The following is an 18,521-nucleotide window of genomic DNA, read 5'->3' on the forward strand; positions in this document are numbered from 1 at the left end:
CGAGAGAGCTTTTGCTCAACGGGGACTTATTCCTAAGTAAATGTGCTTTACAGCCCATTCCTATGTATACTTACTCGGCAATAAGTCCCACTGCATTCAGTGGGGCTTACTACTAAGTAAATGTGATTCTCAATAACAGCTGTAGGAAGATCATCAGTAAACTTGGACAATGCAAATGCAATCCCATGCGACTGATCTTTTTTGTGCATTGGGGAGCTCCACTCTAAAACGGTAACTAGAAAACTTGTTGGATTGGTATCTTACTCCTCTGGTGCAGAGAGAGAGAAACAGCCGTTTGCCTTACCTGAACATAATTTCTCCTGGAGAACAGACCATCAGATGGGACAACAGTGCCACCTAGCATCAGCAGGCAGGAATCGTATGTTTTTTGAGGAAATAGCAACCCTCACAAGACCCCAGACCATTCACTGATGAACGGCTGAAAGGATACTCTAATGATGGTAACTTAATACACACTTAAAAGAGAATGAAAATCAGAGTCAAAAAACAAGGCAAAAACCTATACATTAATTAATACTACTTCCTCTTAAAACAAAAAAACAGCCACTCCAAAAAGAGAAGAAATCATCATTTATCCCATGAAACAACCCCCAATGAATACTGAGAATAAAACACTGCTCAAAACATCTTATATAACCTTAACATGAGTAAGAAAACAATATGTTACTCACAACCTCAGGCAGCCAGTTTGTGATTACATACTTCCCCCAATGGGTGGGCCCTGACTGTCTGTTCTCCAGGAGAAATTATGTTCAGGTAAGACCAACAGCCCTTCGCCCTGGAGAACAGCACATTGGATGGGATGTACCAAAGCATCTGAAGACAAAGGGTGGGAAGCTGCCCAAGACTGATCCGGAAATCACATAGAAAGAAGTTCATCAGATATGCTTTAGATATGAATGGTAATATGTTGTTGCAAGCGCCTGCCAAAGGTGGCTTCTGCAGATGCAGATAACGTGTGAAGGTGCAGGGAGGTGCAAACACTCAAAGGCCAAATAATGCAAGCCTTAAGTCAACCAGCTAGCGTGGCAGAGAACACTCGTCTACCCACAGATTTTGGTTGAAAAGTCACTAAGAGTGATACAGCCTGTCAAAAAAATTTACTGAATATAAACCTCCAATGCTCAATGAATGTCCAGCAAATGTCATGCCCTTTCTTATGGATGGACTGGGTTTGGACAAAGGCAGGTAGAATCAGATCATATTGGCAACAATACAATGGGTTCACCTCAGGAAGGAAGACTGGATCTGTATGAAGAGTCACTCTGTCCACGTAGAACAAGCAAAGGTGTTTGGCAACAGAAAGGGCATTTAATTCTGAAAATCTCAGTGCAGAGGTAACTGCCGTGTAGTGCTTGGAGAACCCCAGAAGAGATCAAGGAATAGAATCATAGAATAGTAGAGTTGGAAGGGGCCTATAAGGCCATCAAGTCCAACCCCCTGCTCAATGCAGGAATCCAAATCAAAGCATTCCCGACAGATGGCTGTCCAGCTGCCTCTTGAATGCCTCCAAGTGTCGGAGAGCCCACTACCTCTCTAGGTAATTCGTTCCATTGTCGTATGGCTCTAACAGTTAGGAAGTTTTTCCTGATGTTCAGTCAAAATCTGGCTTCCGGAAACTTGAGCCCATTATTCTGTGTCCTGCACTCTGGGACGATCAAGAAGAGATCCCAGCCCTCCTCTGTGTGACAACCTTTCCTGTACTTAAAGAGTGCTATCATATAGTTGCTCCAAGTGGCTTACCTTTGCAGAACACCATGCAGCAAAACTGCACCATGGTAAGATGGTGCCAATCACATTGAGATGGTGTCAGTCACATGCCGTGAGAGACCAGCCTTCTTCAGATATCATCGCTTAATTGCCAGGCTCTCAACCTCAGCCAGACCAGGTCTGGAAGGTTCACCGTCTCCTGGGACGTTCAGCCAAGCCAGGCTAGGCTGCTGAAGAGGGCCTTGAAACAGCATGGTTAGATTCACTGGAAGATACCATGGTGGAGTAATTGCCAAGGTACTTATTTCCGACAAACATGACTGACTTGGCTAGAATGGGGTGGTAACACCACTATAGTGTGTTTGTACCATATCTTTCCAGCACCCGTGACAGTAGAGATATTGGTGGAAAGGTGAACAGGAGATCTGACAGTTATGTTGAATATTGAGCAGAGATCCATAAGGTATCTGCCTAGAAGGCTAAAGTAAACCAACCCTTGCAATCAACAGTTAAGACATCACATCCTTAACCAAGGACATGGAAACTGACAAATACTAGAGTACTTTGCTAAGAACCCATTAGCACTAGAAATAGTCAAGTTCCTATTGAAAGAATAAGCAGCTGTACTGTTACAGCTAGAGGCAAGAGTGCACTGCCTACATATGGAGGTTTGAATTAAAAAGAAGAGTTGCCAGAAAACTCTGAACCCTTTAATGAAGGAAATGCCTGAGCGACAATTGCCTTCAGAAGCCCATCCCAGTAGACCTTGAGGCCAGAAACCCCCAAGGCCAGAAACTCCCCAACATCTGACTGCCATTGCTGAAAAGACCAGACTACAGAAGGTTGCCTGGGACAGAAGACCTGGCCTCATTGGCAACCCCCTTGAATCCATGTTGGACAGACTCAGGAGAACTGAACACCGTGGCCAGCTAGGTCAGTACAAGATGGGAACTCACGCCATCCCACCAGGAGTAAAGAAAGCCAGGGATAGACTGCTGGAAAAGTGTTAACTACCTCTACTTCCATCTTGAGACAACTAGTGAAGAAATGGGAAAAGGTGAGTGTTGTGAATCAAGATGAACAGATCTGCAGATGGAGGACCGCACTTACAAGCAACTGGTGGATGGCCTTGTAATGGAGTCTGCATCCCCATAGCCCCACTTGTTGCCTACTAAGCTGGAACAATGCTAAGTTCCCTGCTAAGCCAGTGAGAATCATAGGGACGCCTGGCCCTGGGGACTAGAGGACTGGTTGAAGACTTGTCAGCAGAGTACCCCCCATGGGAGATGAGCCAAGTAAAGAGCAGACCGATGTCTGTGCTATATGTATTTTATGTATGTTAATCATATTTTATGTATGTATGCGATTTTATTGTAAGCTGCCCTGAGTGCCCTATTGTAGGGCAGAATGGCAGGACAGAAATATTTTAAATAAATAAATATGTTAAGCTTGAGGCCCAGCAAAATGATTCCTCTGAGCAGCTTAACTGTCTTGGGGAACCCTGCAACCAGATTGCGTTAAATAGATTGCAGAGACGTGTCATGAATTGCCAGACCAGGTCTAGATGGTTCATTGGCCCCTGGGGCATCTTCTCAAGCCTGACTAAGATACCAAAGAGGACCTTGAAAACAGCATGGCTAGATGCACTGGAAATGTCATGGTGGAGTAGACTCCTTAATGTTTCCAGCAAACATAGTCGACTGGCTATGATGTCTGACTAGCACTACATCGTATGGTCACCTGGTAAAATTCAAAAACCTATTTGAAGAAGAGACCAGCTGCAAGTTTAAACAACTTGAATTCCAAAATGAAAAGAACATCTCAGACTGTTGTCCTCAGAAAACCAATTGCAATTCCTTATGGAGTTTCTTCCTTATGGAATTCCTGGCAGAAGAACATTGTGCTTCCATGGAATCCACAAGTCTAGGGAGTTGTTTCATAACCTTTACCATTGTCTTAAGGCTACCCTGTAGTTACACAGAGAGATAGGCAACAGGTTGGGTAGCCTTGCTATTGTCTTATGACTACCCTGTAGTTACACAGGGAGGGAGCCAGCAGCTTGGCTGAGTCCAAGAAAAAAAGGCAAATACACGGAAGGTGACCAGCAGTGGTCACCAGACATGATGAACATGCTCTGACTGCATAAACTATTGTCTTACGACTACCCTGCAGTTACACAGGCAGGGAGCCAGCAGCTTGGCTGGGTCCAAGAAGAAAAGGCAAATAGCATAAACAGGGACAAAAAGCTTCAAAAAACCTTAGCCACCCAAAACTGCGGGGGCACACTGCTGCACTCATGTCTTTCTTCCAAGCCTCCCCTGGACATGTGGGGCTGCTGGACAGTTAGCTACAGGGACATATTGTGACTAAGAACCTGTGCAGTAACCAATCTAGAGGAGTACCTGTCAAAAAAAGTAAAATAAAAGTTATTTATTTATGTATTTATTTATTTTCCCCTTTGACCACTGAAAAGCTGAACTGCAGGCAGGGAAGCCAAATATCCATACAAATACGCCAATGTGTGTAACCTTGAGCCAAGGTACACAAATTGAACAGTGCAGTAAGCTTTACCAAAGACTAAATTGCATTGATAAATTAATATTTTTAATATGGAATTTAAAACTGTTATAAGTCGCCCATGGACCTGCAGATGAAGGTCAGGAGTTGACTGAACCACCACCACTTTCCAAGCGAACTGCACCGCAGAACATATATACCAATGTGAGTGACCTTGAGCCTAGTTACACAAATTGAAAAAACAGCGAAGTAAACCCAAAGGCTAAATGGAATTTTAAATTGTCTTAAGACACCCAGAAACCTGCTGGCAAAGGACAAAACTTAACCAAGCAACTAGTTTAATTCACGATAGCTTCCCAAGTTATGTTTACCCAGGAAGATAACCAGGGAACCCCTAGATCTTCCAAGGAAGTTCCTGGATGAATCCGTTTACTCAGACAGTTATGAAGGTCTGCAACTGTTCAGAGAAGCAAACTGGAGCTTTGCATTGACACCCTAGAAATAGATAGGGCAGAAAACCTCATGTACTTGATAAAACTGTATTCAGCTTAATTTACTTATCTTGCTTATTTATGTTTTCTCACTGGGATGACAGTAAGAACCTCCTCTGTGAGTCACTGAATAAATCCAAAAAATTATAAAAGGGCTGCAAAAAAAAATTACACAATTATGAAGGGCTGCAACTGTTCAGAGGATAGACTGCAGCTTTGGGATGAAGCTTATGAAGCAATTCAAATACCCTCACTACACTGTGCCCCCCTATGATGGGCTGTAAAAATTTACAGAATCATAGAGTTGGAAGGGGCCTTGCAGGCCATCGAGTCCAACCCCCTGCTCACAGCAGGAAATCCACAGCTAGAGCATCTCCTGCAGATAGCTGTCCAGCCTCTGCTTGAAGACATCCAGCGAAGGGGATCCCACCACCTCCCTAGGCAGTCGGTTCCATTGCCGAACTGCCCTTACTGTCAAGAAGTTCCTTCTAATGTCCAATCTGAATCTACGCTCCTGCAACTTAAAACCATTAGACCTAGTCCTACCCTCTGGGGCAGCAGAGAACAAATCTGTACCCTCCTCTATGTGACAGCCCTTCAGGTACTTAAAGAGTGCAATCATGTCACCCCTCAGCCTTCTCTTCACCAGACTGAACATGCCAAGTTCCCTCAACCTTTCCTCATAAGACTTGTTCTCCATACCGGCTATCATCCTCGTCGCCCTCTTCTGAACCCGCTCTAACTTGTCTATATCTTTCTTAAAATGAGGCGCCCAGAACTGAACGCAGTATTCCAGATGAGGCCTGACTAATGCAGAATATAGTGGGACTATTACTTCCCTCGACCTGGAAACTATAGCTGTTTATGCAGCCCAAAAACGCATTTGCCTTTTTTGCCGCAGCATCACACTGCTGGGTCATGTTCAACTTGCGATCCACTACAATTCCAAGGTCCTTCTCACACGCACTACTGCTAAGCCGGGTATTTCCAATCCTGTACCCGTGCATTTTGTTTTTGTGGCCTAAATGCAGAATCTTGCATTTGTCTTTATTGAATTTCATTTTATTAATTTCAGCCCAATTTTCTAGTCTATCCAGGTCTATCCAGAAGAGCTATGTAGTGAAATGTGTCGTTAGGTTAGATGCACAACAAAGAAAGAGTTAACTTTCTCTAGAGTGTATTACACACCCTTGGGCTGAGGGGGAGCTAGACTGATTTAGTTACCAAAGTTAGTTAGTCTGTGTTGTGTGATGGGTGAGACCTAGCACAGAAGAAGCTTAGATGTTTTACTGTTTAAGAATTATTAAATAAAGAAGCTCTATTTCATCCTTGGTCTCATCCTGATCAATATAACATGGTGTCGGAAGTTAAGAAATCCTCATAGTGTCTCCAGAGTAGCAGAGCTCATGGGACAACTAAAGAAAAAAAAAAACCAAGGAAAGCAATGGCAAAGTTTCCCCACCAGAAGCCTTTGATTTCACCAGGCCTGCAGCATGGCCAGATTGGAAGCAGAGGTTTTCCAGATACCACATTGCTACAAAACTGAATGAAGAGAAGGAAGAAATTAAGTATGCTCCTTGATTTATGCCATGGGCCAGCAAACACAGCAGATATTTGAATCATTTGAGTTTGCTGCTGCAGAGGACCAGGATGACTATCTCCTAGTCCTGGGGAAATTTGATGAATATTTTGTGTCAAAGAAATATCTCATTCATGAGAGGGCATGTTTTCACCAGAGACATCAGAAACCAGGGGAATCTGCAGAGGCCTACATTAAGATGGCTGCAGGAGAAAACTGATGAATGTGCTTTTCGGCACACCAAGAGTGAAATGCTCAGAGACCGATTGGTAATGGGAATTTTGGATAAAGACCTGTCCCAGAAGCTGCAGATGGAATCCAATCTCACTTTGGAGAGGTCTGTGGAGTTAAGAAACTCAGAGCTTATAAAAGGCCAGGTCCAAGACCAGGGTGCTTTAAAAGGGCTGCAAGAAATAGCCAAGAAACTCCTGCAGAACTGGAAATCCCAAACCCCAAAATATGTAAGAACATAAGAAGAGCCTGCTGGATCAGGCCAGTGGCCCATCTAGTCCAGCATCCTGTTCTCACAGTGGCCAACCAGGTGCCTGCGGGAAGCCCACAAGCAGGACCCGAGTGCAAGAACATTCTCCCCTCCTGAGGCTTCCGGCAACTGGTTTTCAGAAGCATGCTGCCTCTGACTAGGGTGGCAGAGCTCAGCCATCATGGCTAGTAGCCACTGATAGTCCTGTCCTCCATGAATTTGTCTAATCTTCTTTTAAAGCCATCCAAGCTGGTGGCCATTACTGCATCTTGTGGGAGCAAATTCCATAGTTTAACTATGCGCTGAGTAAAGAAGTACTTCCTTTTGTCTGTCCTGAATCTTCCAACATTCAGCTTCTTTGAATGTCCACGAGTTCTAGTACTATGAGAGAGGGAGAAAAACTTTTCTCTATCCACTTTCTCAATGCCATGCATAATTTTATACACTTCTATCATGTCTCCTCTGACCCGCCTTTTCTCTAAACTAAAAAGCCCCAAATGCTGCAACCTTTCCTCGTAAGGGAGTCGCTCCATACCAGAAACTTGCTTACTATGAAGTTAGCCAGCAGACTGTAGTGAGTGCTGATGCCAGCAGTTATGACCTGGGAGGAGTACTACTCCAAAATCATGATGGAGAGTTGAAACCAGTGGCCTACTGCTCAAGAATGCTAACACAAACTGACACTCAGATAGAAAAGGAATGTCTAGCTGCTGTTTGGGCTTGTGAAAAATTCTCAAAATATCTCTATGGGCTAGAATCATTTACACTCTATACAGACCATAAAACCTTGGCACCGCTAATAAATTACAAAGACCTGGATCGAGTATCAATACACTGTCAGAGACTCTTTTTACGCATGACGAGGTACAATCCTCAAGCAGAATACAAACAAGGCAAGACTCTTGTTGTACCAGACAGTGTGAAAACATCCACTGGAAACTCAGACCCTGAAACAACCCAGTTAGTTGAGGAAATCAAAGTCTATGTAAATCTTCTACAAGTTTCTAATCCAGTATTTACCAAAATCCTTCAATGCATTCAAGCAGCTACCAGCACTGACCCAGACCTTTCAATGGTGCTGAAATTTGTCAGAACTGGTTAGACATCGTGTATGTCTGAAGTGACAACTAACCTTAAACCTTTCTTTGCAGAAAAGGGAAGCCTTAGAGTTGGAAGGAACAGTCCTATTTGGTGATAGAATTGTCACTGCTGCTACAATGCGACAGGAAATGTTGGGAAAACTCCATGAAGGTCATCAAGGAATCACTAAGTGCAGAGAACATGTAAGAATGGCTGTTTTGGTGGCCACGAACAGGGAAAGACCTCAAGGCAATAATAGCAAACTGTGAGTTTTGCCAGACAAATAAACCTTTACAATGGAAGGAGCCACTCATTACCACTTCATTGCCAGATAGACCAGGAAAGAGAGTGGGAGCAGACATCTGGGAGTTACAAGGACAAAACTACTTAGTTTCAATTATTTCTCCAAATACATAGAGATTGCATTTATGCCTGATTCAACAAAAAAGCTCTACTGTTATCAGTTGTCTGAAGAATATCTTTGCCAGATGGGGATGTCCAAATGAACTAGTAACAGATAATGGACCGCAATTTGCAGGGAAAGAGTTTACTTTGTTTGCAAAGAAATATGACTTTTGTCACATTGCAGCCAGTCCCCATGACCCACAAGCCAATGGGGAAGCAGAGAGAAAAGTACAAACAGCAAAGTGAATCTTATGTCAGGAAGATCCCTTCCTAGCACTGCTAACCTACAGAGCAACACCTATCAATGCAACAAAGTGCAGTCCTGCCCAACTGATAATGGGAAGACAAGTAAAAACACCAATTCCAACCTTAGAAGCAAATTTGTATCTTAAGTGGCCTGATTTGGGAAAAGTCTGTGTCGCAGACAACTGACTAAAAGAAACTACAAATATTATTATGACAGACGTTATGGAGTGAAGACACTTCCAAAATTACAACCTGGTTCACAAGTAAGACTGAAACTGGATGGTCTGAACCAGCAACAGTCCAGAGCCAAAGTCAAACCCCAAGATCTTATGTTGTCACTACCAACAATGGAACATTCCAAAGGAACAGGAGACATTGACAATTCGTTCCCAAACCACAACCAATTTCACAACAAAGTGAGAATTCAGAGGCAGAAATACCAGAAAAGCAGAATTTATTGCTAGAACAATCTCAAAAGACTGAGAACAAAGAACTGACAAATTCTTGTGAGCAAGCATCACCTGCCAAAGACAGTCTATCTCTTGAGAGTCTTGACATCCAGAGGAAGAGTAATTTGAAAACCAGAACATTATAGAGAGTAAATGTTATTCTACACAATGTTTGCTGAGGCTCATGAGGTAATTCATAGGGTCGCCATAAGTCATAATCGACTTGAAGGCACATAATAACAACACTACACTGAGGTCCTCTAGAGGAACTACCAGGATATTATATTTTGCCTCTGGAAATGGCCTGCTACTATTCAGGCCTAAGGAGAAGGGAAATCAGGTCTCTTAGAAATATTGAACCTGCTGTTCTAGTGCTTCCAATAAAAAAGGCAGAAGTGGTACCTGAAGAGGTTGCTGCAACAATGCATTTGAAAAAGCCCCCAAAATGGCATCTTTGAGTTGGGCAGGCCTCAGGAGTCAAATGCAAAATTTGAGGACCAGGTGGAAGTGGAGGTGGGTGAAGATCTCTAGCAGGTGACTGAGGCAGGAGATGTTCAACGCACTCTCTGTCAGCAATTGAATGGCCACCACAAGCAGACAGTTCCACGGCTGGATGTTCTGGCATGCCCATGTACAGAGCTGTCTTAGTGGCCTTGGTAACAGCAGACTGTAGCTGTGCCTGGTGTGCTGTGCACTCTGCGTGAGCATGTGAGGCAGCTTTGCCATGTTTTCTCTTTTTAAGTGCCTTTTGTGCTGTAGTGTGGAAGCTGAAGCAGACACCTTAGGGGTGTGTGCCACTGAGGCAGAAGACACTGAATCCAGAAGGGTTATGTTATTGACATCATCTGGTATGACTGTGCCACTCTTCTGGTCCTGGGCATCAGCAGCAAGAGATACAGCCGCCATGACAGCACAGCTCAACTCATGCACACAGGTGGGGGACGTGGAGGAAGCTTGTAATATTGGCTGTTCGACTCACATGTACTGGTGGGGGGCATGGAGGAAGCGTATTTCAAATGGCCACTAAGTCGGTATTGAGTGGACACTAATTCAATCCCACAGTTACCTTGTCCTGCAGCAGATCAGGAAGGAATGAGAAAGAAGAAAAGGAGGTGTTCGTTTTGTTTTGTTTTAGAAAAAGAACACACGAGGGACAAGTTTGAAGTTTGTGAACACAGGAGGGACAGGCAACTTTGTGATGAGAGGAAAAAATGGCTCTTTTATTTTTTTTAACCAAAGACACACGTTGGAAATCAGGTTGAAAATTAGGACCTCACAGACAGTGAAACAAACAAACTACAGAGAAAACAATGTTTGGAAAAATGGGAGTGAGCGCTTTTAAGTGTAAAAAAAGGTGGGACGCGTGAAAAAACAGCTAGAAAAACAAAATGGTGCCCACCATGCTTCTTTTCATAGGAACAAGCGTGACAGTTGAAAATATGCTGTTGTGCCGCCATTCCACAGAGTAAGGCAGGCAACATGAGGGGAACGGGGGAGAGAGGAGAACTCAGACGGAAAACCAGAACTGAAGAGCAAGCCCCAAAAAACTCAGGAAATGTGAGGTTTTTGTTTTACCTTATAACGAAGGGAAAAGGCACAAAATGAAGGGGGATGACTCCTCCGAGAGAAGTAACATGGTAGAAGAAGGTACTGGGTTCAGATTAAAGGGAAGGGTTAGAAAGCTTAGAAAAAACAAAGCAATTTAGGAGAGAGAAGAAGAAACAATCCGCCTAGATGCAGGAGGCAGGAATGGTCTGGGGTCTCATGAGGGTTGCTACTTCCTCAAAAAACTGACTAGGTAGCACTGTTATCCCATCTGATGGGCTGTTCTCCAGGGAGAAAATGTATTGCTAACTCTCTCTCTTTTTTAAAGCCAAGGGTGTGTGTGTGTGTGGTTTTGTTTCAGCCTAAAGCCAGGAATTAGGGAAGGAAAGAGAGAGAAAATAAGTTGGGGGAGGGGAATGTGTGTCTGAGCATGCTCACAGCAGATCCATATAGCTGGGTGTATGTCTGCATGTTTCTGTTGGGGAGACGAAGTTATGTTACTGTAGGTCTTTCACCTGCTGATCTTAGGTTGGTAATGCTACATTCAGTGCACAATCAGGCATTGTATTTCAGATGGGGGGGGTTGAAAGTGATTTATAGCAATTCTGTTCAGATGCTCATGCTGGGATAAATTCAAGATTGAAATAGTTAAAATTTGGGGTGGTTATTAATACTTCATAACAACCACATTCATAACAACTGATTCATTTGGGGTGATTATTAATACTTCATAACAACTACATTCATAACAACTGATTCATTTGGGGCGGTTATTAATACTTAGTTAACAACTACAGCATTTTTTTTTCTTTTTCATTTTTGAGCAAAAAGGATTGGAAATCCCCACTCAGCCATGAAGCTCATTTGATGCCCTTGGGACCAACCTACCTCACATGCTTGTGAAGATATATAAGGAAGTGTAAAACAGCTGCAAAGGGAGACTTAGGCTGCAATCCAATACCTGGGAGTGAGTCCCATTGAACCCAATGGAGCTTACTTCTGAGTAGACATGTAGTGGATTGCAACCTTAGTGCTTATATAATAGGGATCACACTTTGCTTCCTGTAACCAAAAATGATGCATCTTTGTAAGGGAAGGGCCATGTTTTTTCTCTACCCCTTACTCTGCTTAGTACACCTCCAGGCTTCAACCCATCTGGCATGATTGTGTGTTTAGATGCATGCCTAAGTCCCAATGCATTCAAGTGTGCTTACTCCCAGTTTGGTGCGCACAAGGGGCCCTTTCACCATGAACTTTTCCATACCCCTTCCTCACAAGAAAGCCTAGGCTATGATCCTGTACTCACTTACCTGGGACTAAGCCCAACACAGAGATTTGCTTTTCTGAGTAGACATGCATACCATGGGATTTATTAACATTCACCCACACTTACTGTGTAGTAGAATCTGCAGAAAATAATTTATAAGGTGTATCTAATCTCAAATTGAGGCCACAAGGAGACAGAAGCCACTAGCTTGTGCAGGGGAGGGGGAAACAGCAGCTCTTTGGACAGCAGGGATTCCTGGTGTCCAAACAACTCACTTATCAATTGCAGAGACTGAAAGCTTCATTTTATTGAATAAAATACAATTTTATTACACTGCCACCCTAGGCTTCTTCAGGAGGAAGGTTGTTGTTATGTACCTTCAAGCTGATTACAACTTATGGCGACCCTATGAATCAGTGATCTCCAATAGCATCTGTTATAAACCACCCTGTTCAGATCTTGTAAGGCTCTGGCTTCCTTTACGGAATCAACCCATCTCGTTTGGTCTTCCTCTTTTTCTACTCTCCTTCTTTTCCCCCCAGCATAACTGTCTTTTCTAGTGAATCATGTCTTCTCATTATGTGTCCAAAGTATGATAACATCAGTTTCATCACTTTAGCTTCTAATGATAGTTCTGGTTTAATTTGTTCTTGTTGTTGTTGTTATGTTATGGGCTTTCAAGTCGATTACGACTTATGGCGACCCTATGAATCAGTGACCTCCAAGAGCATGGTTTAGGTCTGTGGCTTCCTTTATGGAATCAATCCATCTCTTGTTTGGCCTTTCTCTTTTTCTACTTCCTTCTGTTTTTCCCAGCATTATTGTCTTTTCTAGTGAATCAGGTCTTCTCATGATGTGTCCAAAGTATGATAACATCAGTTTCATCACTTTAGCTTCTAATGATAGTTCTGGTTTAATTTGTTCTTCTTGTTGTTGTTATGTTATGGGCTTTCAAGTCGATTACGACTTATGGCGACCCTATGAATCAGTGACCTCCAAGAGCATGGTTTAGGTCTGTGGCTTCCTTTATGGAATCAATCCATCTCTTGTTTGGCCTTTCTCTTTTTCTACTTCCTTCTGTTTTTCCCAGCATTATTGTCTTTTCTAGTGAATCAGGTCTTCTCATGATGTGTCCAAAGTATGATAACATCAGTTTCATCACTTTAGCTTCTAATGATAGTTCTGGTTTAATTTGTTCTTCTTGTTGTTGTTATGTTATGGGCTTTCAAGTCGATTACGACTTATGGCGACCCTATGAATCAGTGACCTCCAAGAGCATGGTTTAGGTCTGTGGCTTCCTTTATGGAATCAATCCATCTCTTGTTTGGCCTTTCTCTTTTTCTACTTCCTTCTGTTTTTCCCAGCATTATTGTCTTTTCTAGTGAATCAGGTCTTCTCATGATGTGTCCAAAGTATGATAACATCAGTTTCATCACTTTAGCTTCTAATGATAGTTCTGGTTTAATTTGTTCTTCTTGTTGTTGTTATGTTATGGGCTTTCAAGTCGATTACGACTTATGGCAACCCTATGAATCAGTGACCTCCAAGAGCATGGTTTAGGTCTGTGGCTTCCTTTATGGAATCAATCCATCTCTTGTTTGGCCTTTCTCTTTTTCTACTTCCTTCTGTTTTTCCCAGCATTATTGTCTTTTCTAGTGAATCAGGTCTTCTCATGATGTGTCCAAACTATGATAACCTCAGTTTCATCATTTTAGCTTCTAGTGACAGTTCTGGTTTAATTTGTTCTAACACCCAATTCTTTGTCTTTTTTGCAGTCCATGGTATGCACAAAGCTCTCCTCCAGCACCACATTACAGATGAGTTGGTTTTTCTCTTATTCACTGTCCAACTTTCACATCCATACAAAGAGATCGGGAATACCACGGTCTGAATGATCCTGACTTTTGATCCTGGCATTTGAGGACCTTTTCTATCGTTCTCTCATAGCTGCCTTCCCCAGTCCTAGCCTTCTGATTTCTTGACTGTTGTCTGGTTTGGTTAATGACGGTGATGAGGTATTGATAATCTTTGACAAGTTCAATGTCCTCATGGTCAACTATAAAGTTACATAAATCTTCTGTTGTCATTACTTTAGTCTTCTTGATGTTCAGCTGTAGTCCTGCTTTTGTGCTTTCCTCTTTAACTTTCATCAGCATTCATTTCAAATCATTACTGGTTTCTGCTAAGAGTATGGTATCGTCTGCATATCTTAAATTATTGATATTTCTCCCTCCAATTTTCACACCTCCTTCATCTTGGTCCAATCCTGCTCTCTGTACGATATATTCTGTATATAGATTAAACAAGTAGGGTGATAAAATACATCCTTGTCTCACACCCTTTCCGATGGGGAACCAATCGGTTTCTCCATATTCTGTCCTTGCAGTAGCCTCTTGTCCAGAGTATAGATTGCACATGAGGACAATCAGATGCTGTGGCACCCCCATTTCTTTTAAAGCATTCCATAGTTTTTCATGGTCTACACAGTCAAAGGCTTTGCTGTAATCTATAAAGCACAGGGTGATTTTCTTCTGAAATTCCTTGGTCCGTTCCATTATCCAATATATGTTTGTGATACAATCTCTGGTGCGTCTTCCCTTTCTAAATCCAGCCTGGATGTCTGGCATTTCTCGCTCCATATATGGTAAGAGCCTTTGTTGTAGAATCTTGAGCATTACTTTACTTGCATGGGATATTAAGGCAATAGTTCAATAATTCCTGCATTCCCTGGGATCCCTTCTTTGGAATTGGGATGTATATGGAACGCTTCCAGTTTGTGGGCCATTGTTTAGTTTTCCATATTTCTTGACAGATTTTTGTCAAGATTTGGACAGGTTCAGTCTCAGTAGCTTGTAGCAACTCTATTGGTATGCCATCTGTTCCTGGTGATTTGTTTCTTCCAAGTATTTTTTTTTTTTTTCAATAATTTTTATTCAGATTTTCATAAAACATACAAGACGAAATCATAAAACATTCAAAGACAAAAAACAAAATCAAAAATAGTTAAACAAAAAGAAAAAAAGAAAAAAAAAACAAAAATAAAAAATAAAGAGTAAAATATTGACTTCCCATTTGTCAAAGATCAAATCAGTTATAAGTCTATAATATATAACAATCCTGTCTCTTAAGTCATATTATAAAATCACTTTCCTCCAGTAGTTATCTTACTTAATCATCAAATCTCATAAACATTACTTTATTCTTTCCACAAAAAGTCAAAGAGAGGTTTCAATTCTTTAAGAAATATATCTATCAATTTTTTTTTCCAGATAAGCATATCGATTAATCCATCTCATTACTAATTATGATAATCTTATTGTCATAACCATAGTCAAAATAAACATTTCAATTAATCCATCACATCAGAATCTGTTAGGTTCAGTAATTTCAGTAGCCATTGTTCTATTATCCCTATTAGTTCCATTTTCCATCTTCCATCTTCAGTAGTCTTGTTAAGTCCAGTAATTTCAGTATCCAATCTTCCATTATCAGTATTCCATAATAATCTTGCTGTCAAAGCCATAGTCATATAGTAAGAGTCTGATGGGAATTACCTCTATCCCAAATATTTTCTTGCCATCCATTCTGAATAGGTTGCTGAAATACTGCTGTAAAATCATATCTCTGTTCTTTTTTTCAAAATACACTGGGTCATCTCTTGAAAGTTTTTCCATTGTCACATGGCTGCAATTAATTCCATAGATTTTCTCTATATTGGGCTCCATCACATCATTCCAGTCCAGAAGATTATCCATGCCATTGATAACTTTATCTCTAGAATCTTCATTAATTTCTTCAGAGATAACATTGAGTTCCAAACAATAGATTTTATTTCTAAAGTCCATAGACTCCAAATCTTGTTCCTGTTCCACGTTTGTTCCAATCTCCGGGATCTCCTCTCTCACAGGGACCCCTGTTCCAGTCTCCAGGGTCTCCTCTCTCACAGGGACCCCTGTTCCAGTCTCCAGGGTCTCCTCTCTCACAAGGACCCCTATGTCTTTAATCTCCTGTGTCTCCAAACAATAGATTTTGTTTCTAAAGTCCATAGACTCCAAATCTTTTTCCTGTTCCACGTTTGTTCCAATCTCCGGGGTCTCCTCTCTCACAGGGACCCCTTCCAGGGTCACCTCTCTCACAGGGACCCCTATATCTTTAATCTCCTGCTTCATTTTACTCAATTCAATTTTCAGCTCCTTACAACCCTGTCGCAGGTTTTGTTTCGTTATCTCAATCTCATCCATTATTTTCTGAAACATAGTTATTTCCAGATTCTCAGCCACTTTCTTAATTGCCATTTTAAAAGAAAAATATAGGAAAACCACTTCTTATTTCAGCAACAATTGGGTTAATACTCCAAACTTGGTGACATCACAGTATAAACAGAGCAGACAGCCTTATCTCTCCATGCTTAAGTAAACAAAATGCAGTTCCCAGGATCGAAACAATTAATGGCGGTCGTCAGGAAACAGATTCGTCAAAATAAAATAGACCAAAAAGAGAGTAGTCTCAGACAATATAATATTCTTCAAAATAAAAATCTGGAATAGAAATCCCTCTTCTGTGTATATCTTTAGAATGCAAATCCAGGACAGCTTTTTGCAACAAAAACAGAGATAAGCTATTAATTAGTGAGTAGCAGAGAGAAGTTATGGCTCCCCAGTGAGATGTCAAAAACCGATCAATCTGGCAAATCTCTTTTAAACAGCAACAATTTAAGTCAAGTAAAAGAAAAATATAGAAAGAAGGGTGCTTGCCTGTTAGTGCGTTCTCTCTTAGAAGATAAGATGAACGTTCGCTTTATCAGATAGAGCTTGTTGTTGAAAATCCATCCCACCTTCGTCGGCTGGACCTCGTCCCATAAATTAATGAGATCTGGTCGTCCCAACAAAAATAGGCTTTGAGGTTAATCTCTTCGTTTCTCCCTACCCGGGAGAAGTTTAATCAGTCAAAAAAAAAAAAAAAACTGACTGATATATCTGAATAAGCTTCTTTTGAGGCAGGAGCCCGTCTCAAAAGCAGGCACAGGCTAAGTCACCCTTCCCGGAAGTCCGTTTCTTCCAAGTATTTTAACAGCAGCTTTTACCGCACATTCTAAAATTTCTGGTTCTTCATCATATGGTTCCTCCGCGAATGAATCTGTCATCCTTGCATCTCTTTTATAGAGTTCTTCAGTGTATTGCTTCCATCTTCCTTTTATTTCATCTTGGTCGGACAGTGTGTTCTCCCGTTGATTATTCAACATCCCTACTCATGGTTTAAATTTCCCTTTCATTTCTCTAATCTTTTGGAATAGAGCTCTTGTTCTTCCCTTTTTGTTGTCCTCTTCTATTTCTATACAATAACTGTTGTAATAGTTTTCTTTGTTCCTGCCTACTAGTCGCTGTATTGTTGCATTTAGGGTTCTGACTGTGTTTCTATCTCCTTTTGCTTTCCTTCTCTCTTTAACCATTGTAAGAGTTTCTTCTGTCATCCATTGAGGTCTTTCTCTCTTTTTAACTAGAGGTATTGTCTTTTTGCATTCTTCCCTGATAATGTCTCTGGCTTCAGTCCATAGTTCTTCTGGGTTCTCTGTCAACTAGGTTTAAACTCTGAAATCTGTTCCTTACTCCATCTTTATATTCTTCTGAGATGTTATTTAAATTGTATTTTGTCATTATGATTGCTTGTTCTTCTTCTTTAGCTTTACTCTGATTTTTTGATACAACCAGTTCATGATCTGTACTGCAATCTGCTCCTGGTCTTGTTTCTGTAGAAAGTATGGAACTTCTCCATCTTCTGTTGCCAATTGTATAATCAATTTGATTATATAATATAATGAATCTGTTCTAACACCCAATTATTTGTCTTTTTTGCAGTCCATGGTATCTGCAAAGCTCTCCAACACATTTCAAATGAGTTGATTTTTCTCTTATCCAGCTTTTTCACTGTCTAGCTTTCACATCCATGCACAGAGACCGGGAATACCATGGTCTGAATGATCCTGACTTTAGTGTTCAGTGATACACTTTTGCATTTGAGGACCTTTTCTAGTTCTCTCAAAGCTGCCTAACCTTCTTCTAATTTCTTGACTATTGTTTCCATTTTGGTTAAGGACTGTGCCAATGTATTGATAATCCTTGACAAGTTCAATGTCCTCATTATCAACTGTAAAGTTGCATAAATCTTCTGTTGTCATTACTTTAGCCTTTTTGACGTTCAGCTGTAGTCCTGCTTCTGTGCTTTCCTCTTTAACTTTCATCAGCATTCGTTTCAAATCATTACTGGTTTCTGCTAGTAGTGTGGTATCATCTGCATATCTTAAATTATTGGTATTTTCCCCCTCCAATTTTCACACCTCCTTCATCTTGGTCCAATCCCACTTTCCGTATGATATGCTCTGCATATAGATTAAATAAATAGGGTGATAAAATACACCCGTCTCACATCTTTTCCGACTGGGAACCAATTGCTTTCTCCATATTCTGTCCTTACAGTAGTCTCTTGTCTGGAAGTAAGAGTAAGTAAATAAGAGTAGCCTCTTGTCGGGAGTAAGGACAGGATATAAATTCAATAAATAAAAGAATCTTAGGAGGTTGCATAATCTTAGAAGGGGACGTGGCTGTGAGGTGTATGAGGGGGTGTGATGTGACTGTTATGAAGGGACACTTCACTTCTAAATTTGCCACTACACTACTGTTCAAAACAAAATTTGAGAATATTAGAAAGTAGGAGCAGTTTCTAAAAAGCCTTT

General features: G+C 41.3%; 1 protein-coding gene across 5 annotated transcripts in view; it reads right to left on the reverse strand.

The window, feature by feature from the left end:
- RNASET2 (ribonuclease T2) overlaps positions 1-18,521 on the reverse strand; it is a 69,983-nt gene that overhangs the window by 29,597 nt on the left and 21,865 nt on the right. The window lies entirely within an intron of this gene.

Source organism: Rhineura floridana, chromosome 4 (genome assembly GCF_030035675.1).
Source record: "Rhineura floridana isolate rRhiFlo1 chromosome 4, rRhiFlo1.hap2, whole genome shotgun sequence".
NCBI lineage: Eukaryota > Metazoa > Chordata > Lepidosauria > Squamata > Rhineuridae > Rhineura > Rhineura floridana.